This window comes from Lissotriton vulgaris, chromosome 3_2 (genome assembly GCF_964263255.1).
Source record: "Lissotriton vulgaris chromosome 3_2, aLisVul1.2, whole genome shotgun sequence".
In the NCBI taxonomy this organism is placed as follows: domain Eukaryota; kingdom Metazoa; phylum Chordata; class Amphibia; order Caudata; family Salamandridae; genus Lissotriton; species Lissotriton vulgaris.
In genome coordinates, this window is record NC_141690.1 from 226,919,598 (window position 1) to 226,945,673 (window position 26,076).

General features: G+C 46.0%; 1 protein-coding gene across 3 annotated transcripts in view; it reads right to left on the bottom strand.

The window, feature by feature from the left end:
* Window positions 1-26,076, bottom strand: part of REEP1 (receptor accessory protein 1) — a 315,311-nt gene that overhangs the window by 288,698 nt on the left and 537 nt on the right. The window lies entirely within an intron of this gene.

Consider the following 26,076-nt stretch of genomic DNA (forward strand, 5'->3'; position numbering starts at 1 on the left):
AGGATTTTTATATTCCTTCCTACTCATTTCTTCTTTTCTTTCCATGTTGCACAGCCTTAGGAATGCTGTACAAAATTACTGAAACCAATGGGTCCCAACGGAGAGACCTATTGGCTTTGTCAATTATTATTTATTACATTTCTTATATAGCGCCTGAATCGACCCCCGAAGGGGTATCTCCGCGCTTGCCTTGGGAACCCGTCCTGGCTTTTCCCTGTGAGACAGCCCCTACAGGGCATCCCCAAGGTGAAAGCCAGTCATCCCGCCGCAGGGGGGCCGTTGTGGAGATTAAGCAAGCTTAATGCCCAGAGTTGGAACCCATGATTAGGTCAGGCACCAAAGCGAGAATTATCGAGTCCATGGACATTTGAGCTCACGACCCTGCCGCGTCGGGAATTGAACCCTGGTCCCGGGTCTGACCTCTGCTTCAGGGTCTGCCTGCTCTAACCAGTGAGCCACACTTCTCCACAATTTAACAATGCTTGTTAAATATATTTATTACCAGCCCAATCTCTTCAAAAGCAGCCACATGTGCCTTACAGAAGTGCTCAGCATGCTCTGGTTGCTGTGCATGCGACTACTTCCCATCCCACCAACCCACATGCTCCCGACACTGGCCATGCGCAATGGACAATGGGCTTTAGGTGTAAGATATGGCCTACGTCTGATTTCTGTTCTTTATGAGGCTAAAAGCATGAAAAGACCAATAGGAACATTCTGGAAGAAACTTTAATAACCTAACCTCAAGCTGAAATATCTTACAGATGTAGTGGCATGCAAATCCAAAGCACATAATGCAAATTAACTGCTTGCTTCACAATAATGGGGTTATAGTATTGTCCATGTTTAAAAATTAGGTTTTCATTTTACAGCAAAAATAATGCTAAAACCTATGAAAACATTGAAGCCAAGAACACTATCTAAGGTCTATTTATGTTAATGATTTACATCTTTTAACTGGAAAACATTTTTGACAAGACCTTTACTCGAACTTAGGGGCTCATTAGGATGGCAGAAGGCCCGCCACCGCCAACGGTGCGGTGGTGGGCCCGCCCCCATCTCACTGGCAAATTCCTCCCGCCACAGTACGATGGCGGGGAGGATCGTTTCGCAAGCGTGGTGGATGCATAGACCGACTGCCACGCCTCCTCCTATATAGGTAATCGCTACTATTGCCTGGTGGAGCGGACGGATGGATGTGAATGGTGGCGGTACCTAGCAGGCACTGTCCGCCAGATCACAATGCTAGCCTCAGACAGCCTTTCCATGGCGGGGAAAACGCCATGGAAAGACTGGTGGGGAAGGATTTGGGGGCCCGTTGCGGGCCTCCTCTGTGTGGGGAGAGGGTGTTTGTGCACTGGGGGGGTACCCATAGTACCCCCCTGCATTTTCCTGCACAAAGTGCAGGCACCCTGTGGTGCCTGCCATGTACTGCAAGGAAATGCACTGCATGACATCCTAACATTTTAACGGTGCTGCAGCCAGCTGCACCGTTCGCAATGTTAACTCCCCGGGATGCGCCCGCCGACTCCGCGGATGTTTGCGGCTTTGAGTGCCCGGAAGGTGGATTTACCCTGATCATTGACCTAGACTCACTAATAAGGAGTATACAGGAGTGCATATACATTAATAGTATTGCCATCAGCTTCATGATTAGCAAGCGTACCTTGGGACATTGAAGTGGACGCCCCCATCTCTGAGGGCCCGACCTGTGAGAACCAGACGAGGAAGTCGTCTCGTTCCCCAGGATTATTGAAGCCTGTGGGGTTCTTTCTTTTTTCTAGTACCCTTGTCCTGATGACACCATTGTGATAAGGAGTCCCCATATATTTACTTGTGTTTGATTTCTGGAGCCCAGATCCATATATATCTATTTTTTTTGTAAAGAGAATTTACAACTCAGGCGCTGCGAGGATTTCCTTTGTAGATATATATCACTCTAAGTTAGGAGTGGATATTGTAAAAATCTAACTTTATATATTTTTTTGTAGGGTACACTGTTGTATATGTAGTGTATATATTGTATATGTGTGATGTGTATATATATATATGTAATTCATATAATTTGTGAAATTTGATTCTATTGCAAATATCTGCAAATAACAGGATAATTAAATATATCTTGTTTAAGAAGTGAATGTTGAATTGATTCCTCAATACCTCCTTTTTCTACTTGCTCATCTTTGTGATGTCCCTAGCCCAGGTATGCGAGGGTAATTTGGGCAGAACCCCTTCATAATTTTCTAGTACTGGCAGGTGCATCATAATTCTAGCGGTCTGACCGTCACATGACTGGCAGGCAGTCTCAACCACCGCAACAATGACGGGCGGACTCAGGTCCGCCCGCCATCGTAATCAGCCCTTTACTTTGGTCAAAAATTCTCTACAGTTTCTTAAGGATCCTTGTTTACCTATGCCTCGGATGCTCATCTTTGGAAGAGGTATGGTCATCTATTTTGGTAGAATATTCACTACCTTTATATGATAAGGGGCTGTGAAGCATGGTTAAATGACTGTAACATTACCACATTTCTGAGCCATGAGGCTGAAACTTTCCAACTGGTCCTGGGATACACAGGAAGCCATAAGGACCACTCTTTCCTACATTATCCATAGAATGATGTAAATTTGAACTTCATGATAATTAGGCTCAAAACCGTTGTGACTTTCAGAAGCTGGAAAACTCCTCCCTTGAGTCCAAGATGATGCTAACCACCAGATACGAATGCGCAAGAATCAGCAAAGGCTTTCGACTACACCATTTTGAGGAAGATTCCTACTGATTGGACCTCCGGGATATGAATCGAGTGTGGCATACAGTAGTTATCAACAACATTCTTAAATAAAGACAGATTAACTTGGGTCACCCTGCGGCGTCTCTGGATTCAAACATTCAGTCGTAGCTAGGATATTACATTCATGGGTCATCCAACGGGAGGAACCTCAGTAAAGTGCCTAACGCGTCTTATCCGTGATTCCTGTGCTAAGGACTGTGAAAATGGTTGGATTACTACTCTCTTCCTGCAGTCAGTGGGGTTCAGAGTAGCATTGGGGACCGCTCTTTTCAGCATCACCCGTCAAGTCAGACCTAACACAGTATAATGAGAGTTGGCCTCAAAACTGCGGCAAGGCTCAGCGGTGGAGTGAACCTCCTGTGAAATCAGGCTAAAAACAACTTTGACAGAATGGTGTTGCTATTTCCCAATCCTTAGCTAGCAGTTTGAAGAAAAAATGTGTACCAGAGTTCAAAAAGACTTCTGAGAAAGGACTGCTACAGAACCAGAGCCTTAGCAGAAGGATAGAAATAAGAGCCTGGGCTAAATGTCAATTTATCTGGTAATATTAAGACAAACTCATACAATCTTGATAGCACTTTAAGAACATAGTGTCACAAACTGTTGGTGGTGAAAACAAAAATGCACAAAACAAATGTGCAGTTTCTAATGTTTGGATTGTGCATTTAAGGGTCGCAATTCTTCACAGAATACTATTTAAGTATTGTTGCTTATTTTTGGAACCTTCCTCCACCTGATGATATAAACACTGCAAAAAGTAGCACCTAATTAAAAGACTAACATTAGCAACAGCATCCAGTAAGCACTTTTAAAAGATAATTGCTCTTAGAAACACATACATATTTTATATGCGCAGGAAACATTATTATGATGGGCCAATGATGTCAGAGATAAGGGTAAGCAACTACTTTATTTGACTCTTCGGCATCCAAAAAAGCATGTATTGGAGGACCCTCGACCCAAAGACTTCAAAGGTAATGAAAAGCATTAAGAATACATAATGTATTACAAATATTAACTTCAAAGCGCAAGCCACTGCGATTAAAAAATAAACACAATGCCAATTAACTTGCACCAGAAGCACAACGTCAAAGCACTATTTTTCAGGATTTTCTTTTCATTCTGGTATTTAATAGACTAAAGTAGGCCTATCAAGGTCATTTCAAGGATATATGGCTGATGTCCAATTCTGATTTACAAACCAGGGAAGGACAATTTGCACACCGACTGGTTTTCGAAAGAAATGTAATTTGCAATGAAACATTTGTACTAATAGAACAGGTCATGGGTTGTTCATTCACAATGAGTGAAAAACAAACTGTCTTATACCTATCAAGATAGAAGGCTGCAAATTGCGACCCCTGTGATTGGCTGCAGATGCATGGATGGAGGCTTTCTAGGTACAGAAACCTCTATTGCTCTAGCTGCATTTCCCAAACGAGAAACATTATTTTTTTAAAGCAGCCCATGTCCTTCAAAGGGACAGGTGCTGCTGTAACAAATATTTCCTGTTTGGAAAGATGTCTCAGGGAGCAGGCATTCTTCCCCTAGACCACTGCTGGCTCTCCCTGACCCCATGAAAGGGTTAGCACCCCAATTCAGCAACTGTTCAATGGTTAATGATCACAATTATGGTAACAAAAAAGTGATACATTCCATTCTCAAACCAAAATAGGAGAAACACACATTTTAAATGCCTCCGCCTATCTGATTTAGAATGGATTGCCAAAGCCCTTTCATGTGTTGGAAATAATGTTCCCACTGGTAGAAGGTCTTTGATCTATTTTAAAAAGGACATTTTATCGATGCAACACCTGTGTTTTTGCAAATCGCAGGTTGAAGCCCATAATTAATAAAGGGTGGGATTGCTGAACCTCTAAATAGTAATATCCAATAGTAATAGCCAACAACTGTAAGAGAATAGTTCTGTAACACGCAATATTGATGTCTTCATGTTGCATTTCAGGGCCTCTCCTGGCGCTGGTGAGAGGCCAAGGGAGACAAGTGTGGTACTGTTTTATCTATTGAAGTGTGGGAACACAGAATTCAATATTATCAACTGCATTTCTCTCCTTTTTTGACTTCTCAATGTAAGTTAGTTTGCAACAAAGACCACATTTTGCAAAATGCCTTCAGAATCATATGATAGTATGGGTAACCCCAAAATGAGAGTAGAACAAATAAACACTAATCCTAAATTCTGTGTCTTGAGCACATTTCAAAATGCACAGGCTTCTTCAAACCCATTTGTTATTCATTAGATTTTACCAAGTGCATTTATGAATGTCTGGTACAGAATAAAAACTCTTCATAAGGTGCAGCTCAGTTGCTTCATAACGCAAGTTTGTGGACTAAAAACAAACACTATGTATGAAATTAAATGTTAATTTATATAGCGCACTACTACCCAAAGGTGTCTAGGCCCTGGTGCTCTGTTGGGTTGGAAGTAAGAGAAGGGGATAAAAGAATAAAAGCATTATTTTTAAGATAGCCAGGGTTTTAAGGTTTTACGGAAAAGGAGAAGCTGTGTTTTTCCTTAGGATCTGGTGGCCTGGAGTTCCATAGCCTGGCAGTACCAGCTACAAAACCTCTACCACCCCAGGTAGCTCTTCTGGCTTTGGGAATCACAAGGTTGTGGGTGGATGATGATTGTAGGGTAGGGTTACATTGGGCACTTACCACTGAAAACGTTGCTTAAAAAATTCCAGGCCAAATCCCTGTAATTCGGTCAAGGCAATACAGAGATCTTTGAATTCAATCTGTTTTTTTATAGGAAGGCGGTGCAACAAAGGAAGAGGAAAAGATAAAGATTGATATTATTGAATGGCCAATAACAGCCAGGCAGCAGCATTTTGATTAGATTGAAGTTTATTTAAGAATCTTTTCTGAATATTAAGAAAAAGCACATTGCAGTTATCGATTGTTGTCAATAAAGTGTAGAGGCCACATAGTTTTGAAGATCTTCTGGGTTACAAGGGAACAGTTTCCTCAATATTTTTTTATGTAAAAAAACAAGAAGTGATAATATTCACATGGCCTTCATAGGAGAGCATCAAAATAAATTCCAAGATGTTTACCTTGGTGACTGGGGAAGGGAGCTCTTCTAACACCTGCAGGCACCATACTGGTGACCAGAAAGATGTATTTCTTCCTAACAGAACCTCAGTGTGATATGAGTTAAATTTCAGGCAGGTGCCTGACATCCAGTTCCCAATTTCTCACATACAGTCATGGAATCTGGGTGCTGTGTCATCTGGATTGCCGATGAGGGAAACCACGCTTTGAGTGTCGTTGGCGTAAGACACAGCTGTAAATCTGAAGGACTTTATTAAATTGGCCAGGAGAGTCACATATAAATTAGAAAGGGTAGTAGGGCTAAGAGAAGATCCCTTTAATGCCCGCAAGGTAATGAGAAGGAAGTGGATTTAAAACCATTATGTTCCACCGTTGGATCCCTGCCAGACAGATATGATTTTAGAAGTTTTAATGCTTTGCCCCCGATACCTCTGGAGAAGAGACGGTCAATGAGGAGGCTATGGTTGACAGTATCAAATTCTGCAGAGAGGTCTAACAAAATCAATGCCGCATTCCCACCAGTGTTTTTCTAATAGCTTTCGAGGCGGGTATTAACCCCTTCACTGCGGCGGCTATTTTGCCGCAGTGCTAAGGGGGCGGGGCGGGGGCGGCCGCGGGCCATGACGGAACTGCTCCGTAATCAGCACAGCCCAACCGTAGCTGATGACAGAGCGGTTCCGTCATCAGCATCCAAGGGGTTAAAGCTAGTTAAGTACTATGTTAGCTTCTAAAGCCAAAGTGTTAAGTATCCAAGAGAGCATTGTTATTAATGAACAATGAGAGTTCAATATTGATACCTTGTCTACCATATTCTACTATATCCCTGTGGCAGCCTTGCCAAGTGCCAAGCATCTCAGGTTAAACTAATGTTTTGCAGTGCTTGATCCGGCATTTCTGCACAAAAATACAAAGTCATGCCAACAATATCGCATCCGTCAGCTCCTCCTGGATTGTAAAGGCGCCATCAGATTGGTCGTCTTAACATACAAACCAGCACTATTGTGCAAAATTAGAGGCAGCTGCGTGGTACTCAAGGCAAAGACTGAGACCGGGGGAGAGGTGATGTTGCCATGGATGTGACTGGCTCAGTTTTATCAGTTAAGATCATGGCCGGGGCAGCCCCTTGCTATCTAATTAGACAGGAGGCGCCCTGCAGGTGAGAAAAGTTAAGAGAGGGAGAATCCTTCAAGCCCAATGTCTGTGAGCTGGAGCCACTGGAGGGCCACTGTGACAGTCGGGAGAAAAAATAGGAGGCCAACAAGTCCCAAAATGCAAAAAATGCAGCCTAGCTGGATGCATCACACATGCCATGTGCCTTCAGAACCTTTGGCACACACATCAAAGACACTTTTTACTTCTCAATCTCACTGACTTTGGATTGCATCGGGGGCTGGTGGCTCCTGTAATGTTTCATTTTAGACTGTCCCTGTGCTTTTTGTCCCTGATAAATCAGATAGTAATTACTTGGAGGTAGCACCAGGCTCCCTGGTGGTGGTGTGCTGCCTTTGACTGATGTTAATGCTGTGGTTTAACAGTCTGTTTTAAGTAACCAAAGTGTACATCTGGTTTAACTTAAACTTTACTAAGGTATAGTACTGGTACCAAGACTTTTGTACATTGCTTAAGGTGCTACAACTGCATGTGTTATCATATGTTATGTTATGCCGATTAGTAGAGCGCACTATCACCCCAGAGGGTATCCTGGTGCCGAGAAGATGTGAGTCCAGTCACACCTATTACCTAGTAGGACCAGGTCTTCAGCATCTTGCGAAATCCAAAGAGTGAGGAGCTGTACAAACACTTCAGCAGAAGTGCTGCACTGCCAGCATCTGCTCATTTGTGAAACTCATATCACCAGCAGGGCATTACTGCAGCCCTCTGCTCATCAGAAAGTATTACTCGAAGGGTGATACATAATAAACCCACTGAAGCATGGAAATCACACAGACAGGTGATCTCAAAACATGGTTGCTATGCTGTAACTAGAAGGGTCTGAAGCGCATAAAGGTATATTCTTTTTGCAAAGCGGCCATCAGGGCATGAACATCCAGATGAAAACATTGACACTTTTTTCCTGCTTAGTTATATTGGCTTTGAAAACTTTGTTGCCTATTTCTATTTTTTTCTGTTTAATTTTATTGGTTTTTGATTTCTGTTATTAGCTTCTTTTGGGAAACGATGGGCACTCTACACAAATGAACCCTTGCTGAATTCTGAGGAATTCCCCAGTAATTGCAGTAACGGGGTTAAAGTACTAGACGATGACTTCCACATCAAAGATAAAGGTGGTTCTTGTCTCACTAGATCTGCAGCATTGATCACTAGAAGGCAGATTTGGATCAGGAGGACTTTCTCTAATGAAGGGCATGCACAAATTATTACAGTTGAAGACACTCGCTCCATCAGTATCTCCATCAGTACATAAGGTTTGGTGTCCACCAGAATCCAAGTTTGTCTCCAATCTTCTCAATATCGCACTAGAATCTTTGAGAGCTTTCTGGAATCCCAAAGCATCACTTAGCACCAATATTCTGATGACATACACATTTACTTAACAATGCACTTTTCAGACACAGTATACACCACAAACACTGCCTCCACCAAATGCAAGACTGGGCGACACACAGGGAATGTAAGTTGAAGCCCTTGAAAACATAGCTTCAAGAATGGCATACCATAGAACAGCACATTACAGCTGCCTGTGCAAAAATATGTGCAAGGGGGAATAAGTTGCAAAAACTTTATTATGCTCCACTTTTTTACCATCGAGGTTCTCATGCATAACACACCCAATGCTGGATGATTTTATATGTATTTGTATGTTTCTGAAACTGTTAATTACCTCCTGGGTATAAATGATCCTGCAACTATACGTGATCCAATACATGATCCAAATGTACTTAATGTGTGATTTGAAAATGTTACGTTTTAAGGATTGCGTCCAATGTGTAGGACACACGGATAGTCACATCACACAGACCTACAACGTCCATTTAATCTGCCATGTATTTGCCCAGCTCCACAAATTACCTTCAAGAAAAGCAAACATCTTGGAGAGCCTAGATGACAAGGCTAACAGAATTCATTCCATATATATAATCAACCCCTATAAGGGGATACTAGGAACATACGCACTATACAGTTTTCTTTCTCTTCTCATTGGTCATTTGCGCCTTGGCTTTATGCTTGTGGAAGACGTGTGGCACAGCGGCCATGGTGCCTGACTCCGGACCACGGGGTTCACGGTTTGATCCCCGGTGCCGGTCGCAGGTCAGCCCAGCACCATGTGACTCTGGGCAATAGCTTGCTTAATCTTCCTGAGGGTCCCCAGCGCCGGGAAACCACTTCGGAGGTAGGTGTGCGCTTTACAAATTCAAGGTTATGCTTGGTGGGACTGGCAGCTGCACTGAAACAGGGCCATATTTCAGATTAATATATGGAACCCGTTGCCTGTACGTCAGAACATTTTAGTACCCAATATGGTCTGTACAATATTATGAGACAAACTCTGTTCCTGTAGCTCTTTTGTTGTGTTGCCACACTTTCTTCCACTTTCTCAGACTGGTGTTTCCACACCTGGGAATAACAAGTCCAGTTACACTGAATCACTCAGAGTTGCCCAGAGTGGGATCCCATAAAAGGATACCTCTCCAGGCAACTCGCGCCGCAGGCCTTGAGTCTTAATTCTGTTATGCCCATTGTGAATTGAAGTGTACACGTGCACAGACTCAGCTTCCAAGAGGTGTAAGTAGTCCCATGCCATATGTGACTGCTTTAACCACTTCCGGCTTCTTACCGACTTGGCCCTTGCAGTTATGTGCTTGCTTTTATATGTAGGGGCAAAAAAGCCAGAATGCAAACTGCTGCTGGCTGATAAGCCAGGGCTATTTGAAAACTTTACAAATGGTATAGGGGCACTAGTTTATTTAGCACTAATATATTTAAATCATTACATCTAAAAATAGCTTTCAAGCATACATTTATAATTTTTGTAATTTGCTAGGTAGCTGTACATTTTCAGATTTATTCAATTGTTGTTGCTTCTATGGAGTCGCTCACTGATGTTCAACAGTGTAAAAAGCAGATCGTTAGGGAGGGTGGTTAAGACGTGAGCCTAAAATAATGCACTGGGGCTCCTAAGGGGATTACCTCCATCAACCTTCATCCCTTGACCATCCTGCCACCCCAGTGATCTGGCTGGTAAGGAGGCGATCTACCGAGGACGAAGAACAAGAAAGCTCCCCCATGCTCTTGTCTCGCTCCAACGAGAGATGGACATAGTCTGGGCGTATCCAGGGACTCATCCAATGTAGCACTTGCTTCAATTGCGAACATCTCAGCCTGTGTGCCCCAGCAGTTTTGAGCACAGCTGTGGTGAGAGTGCCCCACAGCACACGCTAGAGACCAGTGTAGAGTTTCTAGCAGGACACTACTACAAGTCAGGTGAAGAGCACTGCTGAGTTCGGAGGTGCAGGAATTCAGAAGGGAGAGAACTTAGTGGGAGAAGGAGGGACTGACCCCTCCTGGGACATTATGTTTGGGAGTGCTTTTCTGCAGGGCCCAATGGTGAGTGATGATTGAGGAGGACCTAGAATCGTTCATAGTAGAACTCTTGCCTAAACTAAGAAAAGTAGACTTAGATATGCTATATGAGATTTCTTAAAGTTGAAATCATAGCCATATGCAGTGAAGCCTAACATAATACGATCCGCTCTGGCTAAGTGTGGGTTTAACTCATCACTCATGAGATAAATATCGTCAACATAGGACAATGCATCAGGGTCAATATCATGTAGCATTGACACTATGTGGATAGTAAATAGTCCTGGACTACTCTTATAGCCCATTGGGATTACAACAAAGCTCAGTTGAAAGCCAAGCGCCAAGAAGGCTGTCTACTCTCTGCTTTCAGGCACTAGATTTTGGCTGAAGAAACCAGTGGAAATATCCAAGGTTGTTTTATATTTTTTACTTATTTATGAGTGCCGTACTGTGTGTGTTCTGTATTTTAAGTGCGTGTATGACTGTTTAAATGTCTGTAGTCTAAGACTGTATGATATGAATGATCCAGTTTCAAAACAGGAAAAAGGGAATTATCCATTTGAGAGATGCAGGGTTCAATTACTCGCTGGTACTCCAATTGGGAGAGAATTTCTCTAACAGGTGCTTTAGCATCCCATTTTATGGATTATTTCGGTTGCACTTGCGGGCTGGACCTTATGGGTATGTCATGATAAGGAGAATCTTTATTCCAGCCGACATGATTACATTGTAAAGTTGGGGCTACTGCAAGAGCCCATTCTGTTGAATAAGCTTGTTTGACTTCATCAGGGACAAGAGCATAAAAAAGGTATTATTGCATCCACACCTTGTAGGGATATATGGACAAAAAGTGGGGGCATTTTGCCCTCCACTAGAAGGATGTTGTTAGACAAAGTTAAATTATCCCAGAATATTACTCGAATGGTGCGCTCTATGTCACCCTCAATTTGTATATCTAAGACATATAGCCTATCTGAAGGGGCCTCGCACCTATCTGGGGTTTCAACTGTAACAAAGATATCAGTTGCTCTCGCTACCAAAAATTCCTGGAGAGTCCGGCACGATATCATGACTTCTGTTGTGCTGTCTAGGAGAGTCACCGCCCAAATCCTGTTCAGAAGGAGGGCTCTCTGTCTGTGGCATATTTTGCGGTTATAGCTGCAACTTTCTGTTTCTGAAATGGGGCTTTTTGTACTGAGATGGTTTTTCCTCCTGTTCATCTTCACGTCAGATGAGCACAGTGTCTCCCTTTTCGGTTTCACATACACTTCTTGATCAGATCGCCCTCCTCTCTCATACTGCTTGTCAGATTAGCCCTGCAAGGAACAAGGAAAATGTGCATCAGAAACCTGATACCTGTCTGGAGCTTTGATTTTAGTGTGATCTCAATCAAAAACCCGATACCTCAAAGAAAACAGAATCCTGGACCCTTCCCTGTCAGGGTTCCGCAGCAACCACAGCGCCGAAACCGCCCTCATCGCCGCCACTGACGACATCAGGACCATGCTGGACAATGGTGAGACCGCAGCCCTCATCCACCTGGACCTCTCCGCCGCCTTCGACACTGTCTGCCACCGCACATTACGCGCACGCCTCCACGCCGTAGGGATCCAAGACAAAGCCCTGGAATGGACCACCTCCTTCCTCTCCGGCAGAACCCAGAGCGTTCGCCTCCCCCCTTTCCGATCCAAAGCCTCCGAGATCATCTGCGGCGTCCCCCAGGGATCCTCCCTCAGCCCAACACTGTTCAACATTTACATGGCCCCGTTCGCACACGTCACCCGACAGCACGACCTCAACATAATCTCCTACGCCGACAACACTCAACTGATCTTCTCCCTCACCAAGGACCCAATTACCGCCAAAGCCAACCTCCACGAAGGATTGAAGGCCGTCGCCGACTGGATGAAGATCAGCCGACTGAAGCTGAACTCGGACAAAACGGAGGTCCTCATCCTCGGCTCCAACCCATCAGCCTGGGACGACTCCTGGTGGCCGACGGCACTGGGGGCAGCCCCGACACCCACCGACCACGCACACAACCTGGGAATTATCCTCGACTCAACGCTCTCCATGACCAAGCAAGTCAACGCCGTCTTCTCCTCCTGCTTCAACACCCTCTGCATGCTCCGCAAGATCTACAGGTGGATCCCGACAGATACAAGAAGAACAGTCACCCAGGCCCTCGTCAGCAGAAGACTTGACTTCGGAAACGCCCTCTACGCAGAAGCCCCGACCAAGCTCATCAAACGACTGCAACACTTCCAAAACGCCTCGGCACGACTGATCCTCGATGTTCCACGCCACGGCCACATCACCCCCCACCTGAGAAACCTGCACTGGCTGCCCGTCAACAAGAGGATATCCTTCAAGCTCCTCATCCACGCACACAAGGCACTCCACGAGACCGGCCCAGCCTACCTCAACAGACGACTTTCCTTCTACATCCCTAACCGCCAGCTCCACTCCGCCGACCTCGCATTCGCCACCGTCCCGCGCATCCGAAGAACAACCATTGGCGGGAGATCCTTCTCCCACCTCGCCGCCAAGACCTGGAATACCCTTCCACTGAGCCTACGACAGACCCAAGACCTGCTGACCTTCAGGAGACTTCTCAAGACCTGGCTGTTCGATCAGTAGAGGCCCCCCTCCCCTTCCCAGCGCCTGGGTATGTAGCACGCTCTACAAATGGTTGACTGAAAGCCCACATAGCTAATAAATAATAATCAAGCAAATTAGAATGACAATGAAACCAACCAATGGTATGCAATGGGCGGGCTCTTAGTCCACTGTAAGATAACAATGTCTCACAACAGACAGCACTTGAACTGTTTAGCATGAGACCTAAAAAGCAAATCTTTCTATATCAGTGCTAATTGAGGAAAACATTAACACTTAACTCCGACTTTTGATTGCAGAGTAACGCCAAAACTCCACCCATAACATAATCTACAGTACACAGCAGTCTAGATTTGAAACAAGCATTGGCAAATCCAACAGGACTCATATTTTGTTAGAGATAGTATTTGATACTGGTTGGGTGACTTTGGACCTGATTTAAATATTGGCAGTCGAACCGTCCTCCACCAGGTCGACAGAGTAACTTACGCTGATGCCCTGTTGTAGGTCCAGACAGCCAAAAGTAGAAATGTCCGTCAGCTAACAGACATTTCTAGCATTCGCAGGAACCGCTGTCAAGGCCCTCAAGGAGATTCCTATGAATACATTGTAACTTTGACAAATTGCTCCGTCAAACATGACGGAGCCGTACGGCAAAACTACAAAAAAATTATATTTTCAAAAATAAAACCCCAAAGTAGGATTTTGTTTTGGAAAATAAAAAGAAAGCAATGTCAACCTTGCTATGGGAGTCATCTCCCATGGCGGGGGGCATTTTTATGTTTTTACTGCCCTTTACCACCAGGGTTTTCTTGTAAGGGTCGGACAGTAAAAAAACAGCTATCCATCTAAATTGAGCGCGTGTTCATATAGCCAATTCTCTGATGGCCCTTACTCTGGCCGTTGGACAAGTCTGGCCACGGCAGAGATGGAGAAGCCCCCACCGTCAGCAAACCATGGTCCGCACACTTTTAAATTTAACGGGCGGACCATTAGGTTGGTGCAACAAAGTACCCTTTTGCCAAAATATAAAATATAAAGTGGGCCCTTTATGTGAGTTGACCCTAGGAGTTCTGGAAGAAAGATCCTGTAATGCAGCAAAATCTTGGCTTGCCACAATACAGACGTTGGGATTCGCGCCCTGCTGCACCAGGAGATTTATGATGTACCCTCAAAGACAAGTCTTATGAAAAGAGTCAGAAGATTAAGTTTATGTTGTCAGGAATTTAAAAGACATTTACAACAAAATATTGCACAGTGTATACTTTTGTAAAGTGACATTATTAGTAAGCTTATGTGTGTGCATGTCTTTATTTTGTTAATAAAAAAGCCAATAACATTATAACAGACATGTGAAACATTTCAACACCCATGGGTGAAACATTTCAACACCCATGGGTGAAACATTTCAACACCCATGGGTGATTTGTGAAGAGCAAGGTGTATTTATACATGCAAAAGTATTTAAACAGCACACACTTCGTAAACAAGAAAGCCACACATGAGCAATTAACATTTTGAGATTTTGGGCTCTCATGTATGAACGGATCTCTACAGTATCAGAAACAGAGCTCCTCAATTCCCCATAACGGAAACCAAAAGGGAACACAAATGGAACAATGGAACCAAGACTAAAATACCCCTGTCCCGAAGAACAGCCATTCAAGCAATGGAAAAGCATGCAAGGGACATGAAAGCAAATGGCTGACGGGTACTGACAAAAACCCCACACTCCCTTTCTCTTTTCTATTTATTTTACTTGTTAAAGAATTGAGGACATGGGATCTTCCAGACACCTAATGCTATCTGGCTCAGACCTCAAACTATAACAAACGACCTCAAACGACTACGCATACAAGACTAAAACCAGAGTGTGAGCACTTAGTGTGAGGGTGGGACTTCTCGAGATGTTGCCACTGCCAGAGAACCTAAGGATGGAGCTGAGTCCATCATCAGCCCAAGGAGGGATAAAATGCCATGGCCACTTTCTTCAGTTTGTTCTATTTCAATTAATCTCATGGCCCCTTAAGCTAGCCGCCCACACCTTATTCTGATCTGTGCTACAAAATCACGTTTTTTCAGACAAAAAGTATGTCTCAATCTTCTGGTAACATTAATCGCCCTTAATATAGAATATGGTCTCCTAGAAAACTCATCACCAAGATTAACTCATCCCCCACAAACAAGCAGTGGCAAAACCAATAGATGTGCTTTTTGCAGTGTAAAGCATTAGTGTAACAAGTAGGAAATGTGCATGTTTTTTAACTGGGCAAAATATTTGAACTACGAATTTGCCCGACCACTGAACGTGTTCATTGTTTTGCCTTCTACAATTCCATAGACTCTATTGTCTGAGTCACTTAACCCCTTCGACGCTGATGACGAGCTGGGCTCGTCATCGCGTAGCCTCCTCGCACGCTGATGACGAGCCCAGCTCGTCACGCAAAGTGCGATTTTAAAAAACCCAGCGTGCGAGCGGAATTCCGCTAGCGCGCATGCGGTTAAATCTAACCGGTAAACATAGGTTCAAAAACACCCTGGAACACATATTGTTTTACATAGTGGTACAAATGGCTTTTATCCTTTTTTTAACTTTTGCACCCAGTGGATTAATACCACTAGCAAGGAGTGCCTGGTCCAATTTGGTCAAGTAAACATAGGTGTGGACACACGTGCTCTGAACTCCAAATAGGCGCTGGATTCAAAACAGGCGTCAATACCATTGGCGTGCAGTTTTAGACTAGTGCCTGGGTCTAAATGACTTAGTTTTTCTTAGCTCTTACACTGTGATATCATTGAACATGTTCAGGTGTTGCAGAAAAAAGAGACAGTTTGCTTCTTTACTGAGCGCACTGTCCTACATGCAGCGGCACCGTCACTCTGCTTAGCATTGAGGTCTGTCTTCGCTTTCTACCATGTTAACATGATCTAAGATGGCGCCGCATGAGGAAGTAGGAATTAAAACCCTAAATTACTAGAAACTAACTGACCATGAAACCTGTTGTTGCGTAAGTTGGTTCCTCAAGGCAGCCGTACGTTCAAGAAGCACTATGCCCTTTGACTAACATCTTGTACTTTTTTAGACTATTTTCCTATGTATGCCATGCTTTTACTCAAGTTCCAAATGATACAAGTTGGTCACCATTGATGTTCATTTTTATCTTATTTGTATGTATTTTAAGCTGCTTTTATGGCGGGTCTCCCTGCCGTATAAAGATGTTTTGATTGATTAATTGACTAAATGTTCTACTTAATTTTCCCATTCCCCTGTCTTCTGTGTCATTAGAGACAGACCTCAGTCTTCAAATCTGTCTTTGCTCTTGATAGCACACCACCCAGGTATTTTTTTGTTAATTTCACAGAGCAAGGTAGCAATTGACAAAACATCCCTCTAGGAGTGATCTTTGCATTTTCTTAATCCACATTACCCCCAAATGACTGATATCAGTGGCGTAGAAGGGAGATTGAAGGAGGGGGTGGGGGGGTCTGCCCTCAACGGCATGAGTTTGCGGGCGGTGGCCTCGCCCCCAGCTCTTACATGAGTTTGCCGCAGGTGCAGCAAACACAGGAATCATTGCCAGCAAAACTCTCCCATCTTCAACGCCACTGTCGCGGGGGTAGAAAGGCAGGGACAGCCATGGGCGGCAAAGTGCCTAGCTACACCACTGACTGATATAAAGACTCTTCATGTAAACAAGGGAAGGCTCTTGTTCATTTTTGAAATGCTCAACATCTAAAAGCACTAGCAAAGAAAGATGCTGAATAAATTTTAAAATAATACAGCGCTTAATACAGAGTTGGTGGCAGCGGAAAAACCCGTGATTTGTGAAGTGAGAGCTATATCCAAAGAAGGAAAGTCCACAAGCATAATTTACTCCACCCCACTATTAACTAGGGTGTAGGTAATTCCACCTCTGGATTCTCATCCAGATGTAGCACTTCTCCTACGCTGTCCTGCGGATCAGTTCACACATAAGCATCTGCTGATCGTTAAAAGTGGGGGAATATCATTATCTGTGGTCCCTGCAGGGCTGGGGCAGGGTCTGATGCAGGGCACCAAGAGGCTTTGCCATACTCCCATTCATCAGATATTATTTCATGTGAAATCCTTGAATTTTGAAACAGAAGACTTACAGGAGCGGGACAGCCCAGAAAATTAGTAGCGGAACCTTACAAAAGATAAAAAAAATATTTTAAAACTTTCTTTTTTATATTGACCAAATAAAACATCCATGAGTGTCCAACATAGAACCATGATGTTCTAATGAAATCAGGATTTTAAAAGACATGCACATATGAGAAATAGGCATTTAATTAATATAAATGCAAATGATTTACATAGGGGGGGACCTACCTGAGGTCCAGTGGCGACGTCCAGCCGTGAGGGCAACGGCGTAGCAGGCGGAGCATTACTCGTGCTGTCAGGGGACAGCGGGGCCATTACCACGCCGTGAGGGCAACGGCAAACTACAATCCCCAGGTGCCCCGGGACCCGCGGCGCAAGCCGAACGCCACCACCAGCGACCGGAGGTGCTACAAAGCACCGGGCTGCATCCTGCAGCGTGGGGGGACCTACCTGAGGTCCAGTGGCGACGTCCAGCCGTGAGGGCAACGGCGTAGCAGGCGGAGCATTACTCGTGCTGTCAGGGGACAGCGGGGCCATTACCACGCCGTGAGGGCAACGGCAAACTACAATCCCCAGGTGCCCCGGGACCCGCGGCGCAAGCCGAACGCCACCACCAGCGACCGGAGGTGCTACAAAGCACCGGGCTGCATCCTGCAGCGTGGGGGGACCTACCTGAGGTCCAGTGGCGACGTCCAGCCGTGAGGGCAACGGCGTAGCAGGCGGAGCATTACTCGTGCTGTCAGGGGACAGCGGGGCCATTACCACGCCGTGAGGGCAACGGCAAACTACAATCCCCATGTGCCCCGGGACCCGCGGCGCAAGCCGAACGCCACCACCAGCGACCGGAGGTGCTACAAAGCACCGGGCTGCATCCTGCAGCGTGGGGGGACCTACCTGAGGTCCAGTGGCGACGTCCAGCCGTGAGGGCAACGGCGTAGCAGGCGGAGCATTACTCGTGCTGTCAGGGGACAGCGGGGCCATTACCACGCCGTGAGGGCAACGGCAAACTACAATCCCCAGGTGCCCCGGGACCCGCGGCGCAAGCCGAACGCCACCACCAGCGACCGGAGGTGCTACAAAGCACCGGGCTGCATCCTGCAGCGTGGGGGGACCTACCTGAGGTCCAGTGGCGACGTCCAGCCGTGAGGGCAACGGCGTAGCAGGCGGAGCATTACTCGTGCTGTCAGGGGACAGCGGGCCATTACCACGCCGTGAGGGCAACGGCAAACTACAATCCCCAGGTGCCCCGGGACCCGCGGCGCAAGCCGAACGCCACCACCAGCGACCGGAGGTGCTACAAAGCACCGGGCTGCATCCTGCAGCGTGGGGGGACCTACCTGAGGTCCAGTGGCGACGTCCAGCCGTGAGGGCAACGGCGTAGCAGGCGGAGCATTACTCGTGCTGTCAGGGGACAGCGGGGCCATTACCACGCCGTGAGGGCAACGGCAAACTACAATCCCCAGGTGCCCCGGGACCCGCGGCGCAAGCCGAACGCCACCACCAGCGACCGGAGGTGCTACAAAGCAACGGGCTGCAACCCGCACCGCGGGACGCGCGCGGACTGCGCCGGGCTAAGCCCGGGCAAAGGGCGGGCCCTCTGTGGCCCTCAGAGGACCCGAGGAGGACGGGACGGGCTCCCCGACTTGGCCCCATCACTGAAGCAGGTACTCAAAACATTTGTCATTCGTCCCTGACCCGTTCTGTGTCTTGTTCGTAGGAGCTCCTGCTGTCCCAACAATATGTCTATATGGGAGGAGCTGAATGCCTGGTGTGGCACAAACTATGTCCCTAACATATCAACTCCGCCCACAGTTGGCAGAAACACTGACCCTACAAACCACCCTCCCCAGGAAGTACTTTTCTCGCCTGAAACGACATCCACTCAAGCCAACACGCTGCCCCAGGCCCTATTCACAAAAAGGAACATTGAGGAGATTCCAGCAAATGTTGATCTAATGTCCTGTAGCCCCTCATTACCCCCCGATAACTTAACTGTTTTAACGCCGCATAAGGTGGGGGCCACATCAAATGACTCTGTTTCCCCCTTCCAATCGACCCTACTGGCCCACATTGAACGATTGCTGAATGCGGCCCTATCACCCCTGGTCACAAAAATTCAGGATCTGGGAGAAAGGTTGTCCAGCGTGGAAAAAATAGTAAAAAGGATTAATCCATTAAATGCAAACACTGCTTCCCCTTTATGTTATATGCCCTCCACCAACCATGAGAAACCAAAGTCTACAGAACACAGGAAAGCACGACCAATTGATTCCTCTACTAGCAAATCCATCCCAAAAAGTAGTAAGATTACTCCCAAACCAACTTATGTCCCTTTAATAGCACCTAGGATTCCTCTTGAAAGAAGGCCCCGAATTAACCTACCCCCTGAAGCCGCCCCCTATGTGACCGTCCTCTCTGGGGTGCCAGAGCTTACTCAGGGCAAATTTGAAACAAACCAGGACCTGCTGAACAAAGCCATCTTCTGGCTTAATAACAATAGACCGCTGCCACCTGACCTAGATGGCGGAATCCTGAGCGTCAGGAGGGTGGGATGGCTGGGCACGCTGCCCAAAACCTTTCCAGGAGATCTGATTTTAATTAAATTCAAACACAGGAACATTGCCCCCTATCTAAGATCTTCACACCCCAAAACTGGAGATGGCCCTATTTGTATCTGTGATTTGTTTGACTTTTATCCTGGCCCCAGAGTATCGAACTATAAAATCAGTTGAAAGGGGGGTTCCTGTGTACCATGCGCTTTTATTTTTTACAAGATTGTTTTTAGCTTGGTTTAAATAACCGGATTTATTTTCCCCTTTTTTATCTTTCTTTTAACCTGTAACCAATTGTGTCTCTATATATGTATGTATTTTTTCTCTGCTGCTTTTATGGTTTTAAATTTAAAAACCGAATAAAGCTTGATTTGATTTGATTTGATTTACATAGTGGTTATCCTTAAAATGTGCCATGGATCCCAACCCTCGTTGGACACCCTTCTTGCATGAGGGTAAAAAAAAATTGGATTATTTGTCAGCGAAAGCTAGTCACATATAGAGTGTGTTTGCAGAGATAGGCAATGCTGCCAACTGTTCCAGCAGTGTGACTCAGCAGAAAGGGCTGGGGTCATTTTTCGTCCTTCACACTGTCTTCTGCCCAGGCCCACCCATGATTACATGCCTTGGAAGCGGCTTGAATGCACTGCTGTGCACCAGCTGGAGAGATCCCGTGTGTTCGGTGTAGAGCGAGTGGACTTGTAACAAAAAATGAGTTATTAAAAACATTTTTCAAGTAATTAAGTTTATACTGTCATATGTTTTTGCAAAAAATAAAATTATGCTTTAAAATGAGAAGTGGGATACTAAACAGAAGCTGGCTGTCTGCATATTTGCTAAGCAAGCGCTGGGACGCTTTCGGGCAGCCATGTGCTCTACAAATCAAATTTCATTTCATTTCATTTCATTTCAACTGAATTTCTGAATTTGCCATTAGTGGGGATTTTCCAAAGACAGACGTCCAACGCGTTCTTGTCATAAACAAAGAGAAAACTTAAAATGCCAGATAAATGACGCTTCTAAGCAAACATTAAAAATATATGAATTGATATTCTCTCTACGTCACATCCTCCTGGCTGTCTTTTGAAATAAGATCCTCGCTGTGTAACATCATTTTTCCTGAAAATATTGTGTCGCTGCTGAAGCCATAAACTCTGCAAGTTGCTGCCAGATGAATAGGAAACGCTGGCAACAATTCCAGCTGACAAGTTACAAATGGTTTCTACTGGAGCCTGTTGCAAGATTTGCGCTTCTGATCATCGCCTGAAACTCTATGTAGAAAATTGCTATTTGTTTCAACTCATCCTGGGGCTAATTATTGATTTCTAATGGATTCAAGGTATTCTAGCACGTAATTGTATTAACCCTTTCAAAATTCCATTAATGGGAGCTGAAATTAAACAGTAGAAATCCATTTATTTTGTTCTTTTGCATGAGTGCAATGCAATATCCAGACACACATAAGGCGCAACTTGATCTAGAAGAACCCATTTGTTACTGGGCAACTGGTTTAATATTAGGATAGCACACAACTGCACATAATGGAAAAATATTTTGCCCGCTACTACTGCTCCCTACATAGCTCACTTATCACACGTCCCTGTGCGAATATTAAAGAATTCTTGGGGGAGATCGCTGTACAGGAGCGCACCGAGGAGGCGGGACAGGACTTGGAGGTGGACATTAGCGAGGAAGAGAGAGGTATAGCAATCAGGGGCATCCAGACGGGGAAAGCACAGGGTCTAAATGGCCTGCCATCAGAACTGTATAGGAAATTGGTGAATGACCTGACCCCGCACCTATGCAACATCTATCGGGAAGCAAAGCGCCAAGGGGTTCTCCCGTGGGACCAGAGGCTGGCCACTATTGTCATAAATTCACATGGAGGTAAGTCACATTCAGACTGTGCCAAGTACCGGCCAATATCGCTTCTGAATGTAGAGGGGAAAGTCCTAGCCAAACTCCAGGCCACCCACCAGATGAGAACTATGGAGAAGCCATTACGCCCAGTCGGGCTTTATGCTTCACAGAGGGACTCTGCCTACCCTCAGACGACTATATGCATGTAATGAGAGCACTGAGGAGGGATCGGAGCCGGCAGTAGTTCTGTCGCTTGATGCGGCCAAGGCCTTTGACACAACTGAGTGGGAATACCTGTGGGATACACTGGAGCAGTTTGGCTTTGGCCCTAATTGTATAGGGTGGGTAAAACTGCTTTACAGTAAAGTGCAGGCACAGTTGAGAGTAAATGGGTGTCAGTCCCGTCCCATTCAGCAACACCGGGGTACCCAGCAAAGATGCCCACTATCACTGATGCTCTTTGCCCTGGCGATGGAGCCACGGGTGGGTTGGGTACGCACAGACCCGCTAGTGAGTGGCCTCAGGTGGGGAGGAGAGTAGGAAGACAGAATTCCACTCTACAGCGACGATATCCTGTTATATGTGCCGGGTCCTGAGGGTTCCATCCCCAGACTGCTCCATATGTTTCACCTTTGCGTTACCCACTCAGGGTAAATGATTAATTGAGAGGAAGTCTCTTCTCAATTCCCTGTGCGCATGGAGAGCACAGCGAAATCTCCCGGTGGAAATGGTGGGCTTTAAATATCTGGTCCTCTGTGTAACTAGACAATCTGAGCTTTTCTGCTCGGTCACTCTTTACCTTGCGCTGGACCAATTTAGCGCAGATGAACAGCATTGGAGATCACTCCCCCTGTCGCTCCTTGGCAGAGCGGCAAGGTACAAAATGATTGTCTTACCAAAATTCATGTGCATTGAAAAACATGGCGTATCAGGTACCACCTGAGTTCTTCCAATGGGTGAATCAAGCGAATCAACAGCTCATGTAAGGAGGGGACCGGCCAGGATAGCGATGACCAAACTCACAAGAGAGTTGTATGATGGGGCATCGCCCTCCCTGACTTAGAAAAGTACTATTGGGCATCCAAAATGATACTGGTTTACAAGTGGGTTTTTGCCCCTCTAACAGAGCGTTCGATCAGTGCGGACCGCAGGGCCCAAGTCCCCAGGGTCTTCCTGAGTCAAGTCAAGTCAAGGACATTTGTATCGCGCACAAATCACAAGGGCTGAGGGCTCTAAACTTCAAGAAGGGTTACGCATCTCTCCCACCTCTCACAAGAGTGACAGCTTCAGGATGGTGGAGGGCAAATAGAATCCTGGGATGGCAGGGTCGACCCACAGAGATGGAATAGCGCATTCTGGCGGAGGTGTAGACACTCGAAGGATTTGTGGGATGGAACCTTTTTTGACATCTCGACGTTAGGAGATGTGTAGCGGGGGAGGACCTGATCACCTGGTAAGTATTGCAAACAGAATATTGTATGGCTCCAAAGGAAATCTTTAGATACCATCCGTTGAGGCACATATAGAGAAGGGCCAATCGCTGGAGGAATCCTCGTCACTAGAAGATAGACAGTTGACCGAGCCGCTCCTCAGAAAAGTGATCTCCCTGATTTACAGTAAGTTAATGAATAACGCCCTTAATTCATTACTGAGGCTCAAAGTGGCCTGGGAGACAGACTTTGGGAAGCTTCACTGGCTCCCCATCCCCATCAACAAGAGAATCACCTTCCGCCTCCTCACCCACGCACACAAAGCCCTACACGACCAAGGCCCGAGCTACCTCAACAGCCGAGTCAACTTCTACGCTCCCAAACGCCACCTCCGATCAGCCAACCACGCCCTCGCCGCCGTCCCCCGCATCCGAAGAGCGACTACAGGAGGAAGGTCCTTCTCCTACCTGGCCGCCAAGACCTGGAACTCCCTCCCGTCCGACCTGCGCCTGACCCAAGACCACCTCTCCTTCAGGAAGAAGCTGAAGACCTGGCTGTTCGAGCAGTAGCGGCACCCCCCCCCAGCGCCTTGAGACCCTACGGGTATGTAGCGCGCTTTATAAGTGTCACTGATTGATTGATTGATTGATAGAAAAAGAGGAATGGGAGGAGGCACTCCAATCACCCAGGGAAATGGCACTTAGAGCCCGATTCAGGCTGATCCATCTCTTTTTTCTTCACAGGTCCTACTACACGAGAATGCTCACACAAGATGGGCACGGCTCAAACAGATGAGTGAGCCAGGGACTGTGGAGTACCGGGGAAGGTACTGTAAACATTATGGGATTGACTACGATTAGAGGGCTCCTGGAAGGGAGTCAGCAACAGGCTTAGAGAGGGAGCGAGCCTATCGACTGAGGTCTCACCCAAAGCAATCCTTTTAAACCTCTGGCGGAGGAACATCCTGGAAAATATGCTAGACTGCTATCCACCTTAAGATTTTCTGTGGCCAAAAGAAATGTTGTTCACCGATGGGGTGCGGTCGAGCCACAGAATGTAGAGGAGTGGAAATAGGACATCGGCTGTCAATGCAAGTGGGAGAAAATATGGAGCGTGTAGGGTACATTCCATTGCCTCCTGGATGGCCTGTTAGGACAAGAGTAACATCATGCTTGTGATAATGACTGTGGCTTATGATGCTTTGTGTATGGGAGGGAGCAATGGGGGGAAGAGGATACTTTCATGGTATGTCAGTAAAGATTGGTGAAGTATCCTGAGAGATGCGCAGTGTTGCCATGGTGGTTTTGTTTGCAAGTGTACTTGTACCTCCAAAATGTAAATGTACAGGGCAGTCTCCCAGTTTAATTGCCAAATCATGCAAAAGCCATATAAGGTTAATTCAATTCTGGACCAGGTAAACATAATTATCCAAGACTGATACCTGAGTCAGGATGCAATGTTTAAGCCGCCTAACGTCGCCAATGTTACATTAAACTGAGAGATCGCCCTGTACATCTTCATTTTAGAGAAACAAGTACACTTACAAATTAAGAGCCCTGATGAAGTTCATATAATTTGAACGAAACGTGTTGGCTGGATGTTTTCCTGATTTATACACATGGAATAAAGGAAGATGCTTACAAAGACACAGAACTGTGGACATTATATTATTCTGGGTGCAGTATTCCTTCCATTCTCTTATCTCAATATGTTTCTACTTGACAGCAGTATCATGCAAATTCGGTACTGGAATTGGTGTGCACCAGGCCTTAATGATAGGGAACTGTGTGGGAGGCGCAGTGGTCAATATCCGCCATTGTTGTTTTGTCTTTCACGGTGGGTTTGTTTCTCTTTAAGTGCAAAATAAAAAATGTTTAAAAAAACAAAAAAAGGGAAAAGTATGTTGCAAATCACAGTCTTTCTACGGAAGAGCAAACTGCAGCCCAGCAACACTGCCAATGGACAGACCGGTGCGGCATAAGCTCTATATTGTTAATTCATTCTAAACAAAGAATGGCAGAGAGAACGCACCTCTGAACTACGAAGCCAAGGCCCTTGTGAATTCAGTTTTTTTACATTTCACACAGTTGTAATCTAAGAAAATGTGGAAACGTAACAAGCTGCGCCGACTGCTGCAGACGCCGGTGGTCCGTCAGAAGGCGCCAATGCCGAATCAAGGGGCCCCCCGTGTGGTTCTGCCCTAAAGTCTGCACACCTGTCACCTCTCCCTGGAGACAATAGCAGACATAAATGACGCCCACTTTCCTCTATTGCCTCAGCAGAGCAGCAGCGGAATGTGTGGGGCGCCCGTCCGGCCAGGATAATGCGGTGGTACATTCCGCCGCTCCAAACAAAGGAAACGGGGGTAGGCCTCGAGTAAAAAGGGAACATAACAATGCCCCGAACAACAGCCCCCAGACTGCACATGATTTGTGACAGACGCGCAGACCCATTCACGAGGAACACGAGCTGACTGCCAATGGCTTTTGGGGTGCCCCCGGGGCAACGCGTTTATCACGGAACAAATAGTCCGGATTATTCTCAGCCCTGGAAAATACACAATGCAATGTTCCCCTTTGTTTTTAACGCACTGTGTTTCTGTGGGCCATACTTATATGTTTGTGTCTATTTATCTGTAGATGTGTCCATATATATATATTGGTATATTCGGTATATTATGAAGAGAGCACACGATGCACGTTTTCCAAGGCCCTGCAATCCCATGCTTTTAAGGTGAATTTACATGAATGCAGATGTTGTGCTGTAATTTACACATGCTTTAATGAAAAATGGCCAACAGCAATATTTCAATGTTCTACGAAAAAAATCAAGAAAAAGAATGAGCCACTAAATTATCAAATAAAGCCATTCCGGGTTCCGCTGCCAGCGCCCTCTGGCGGGCCACGGTGGTGGTGTCTCTGTAGGATCCCGATAGCGGGGACCTTACCCGGACGCACGCTCATGCATTGAACACAATATGTGTGAAATAGAAGGAAAGGCTCGCTGTGCCCGCGGAGGCCGGTGTGCTCAGCGCCCGTGAGGGCTGCGCGGCCCCCCAGCAGCAGCGCCGTCGCCTG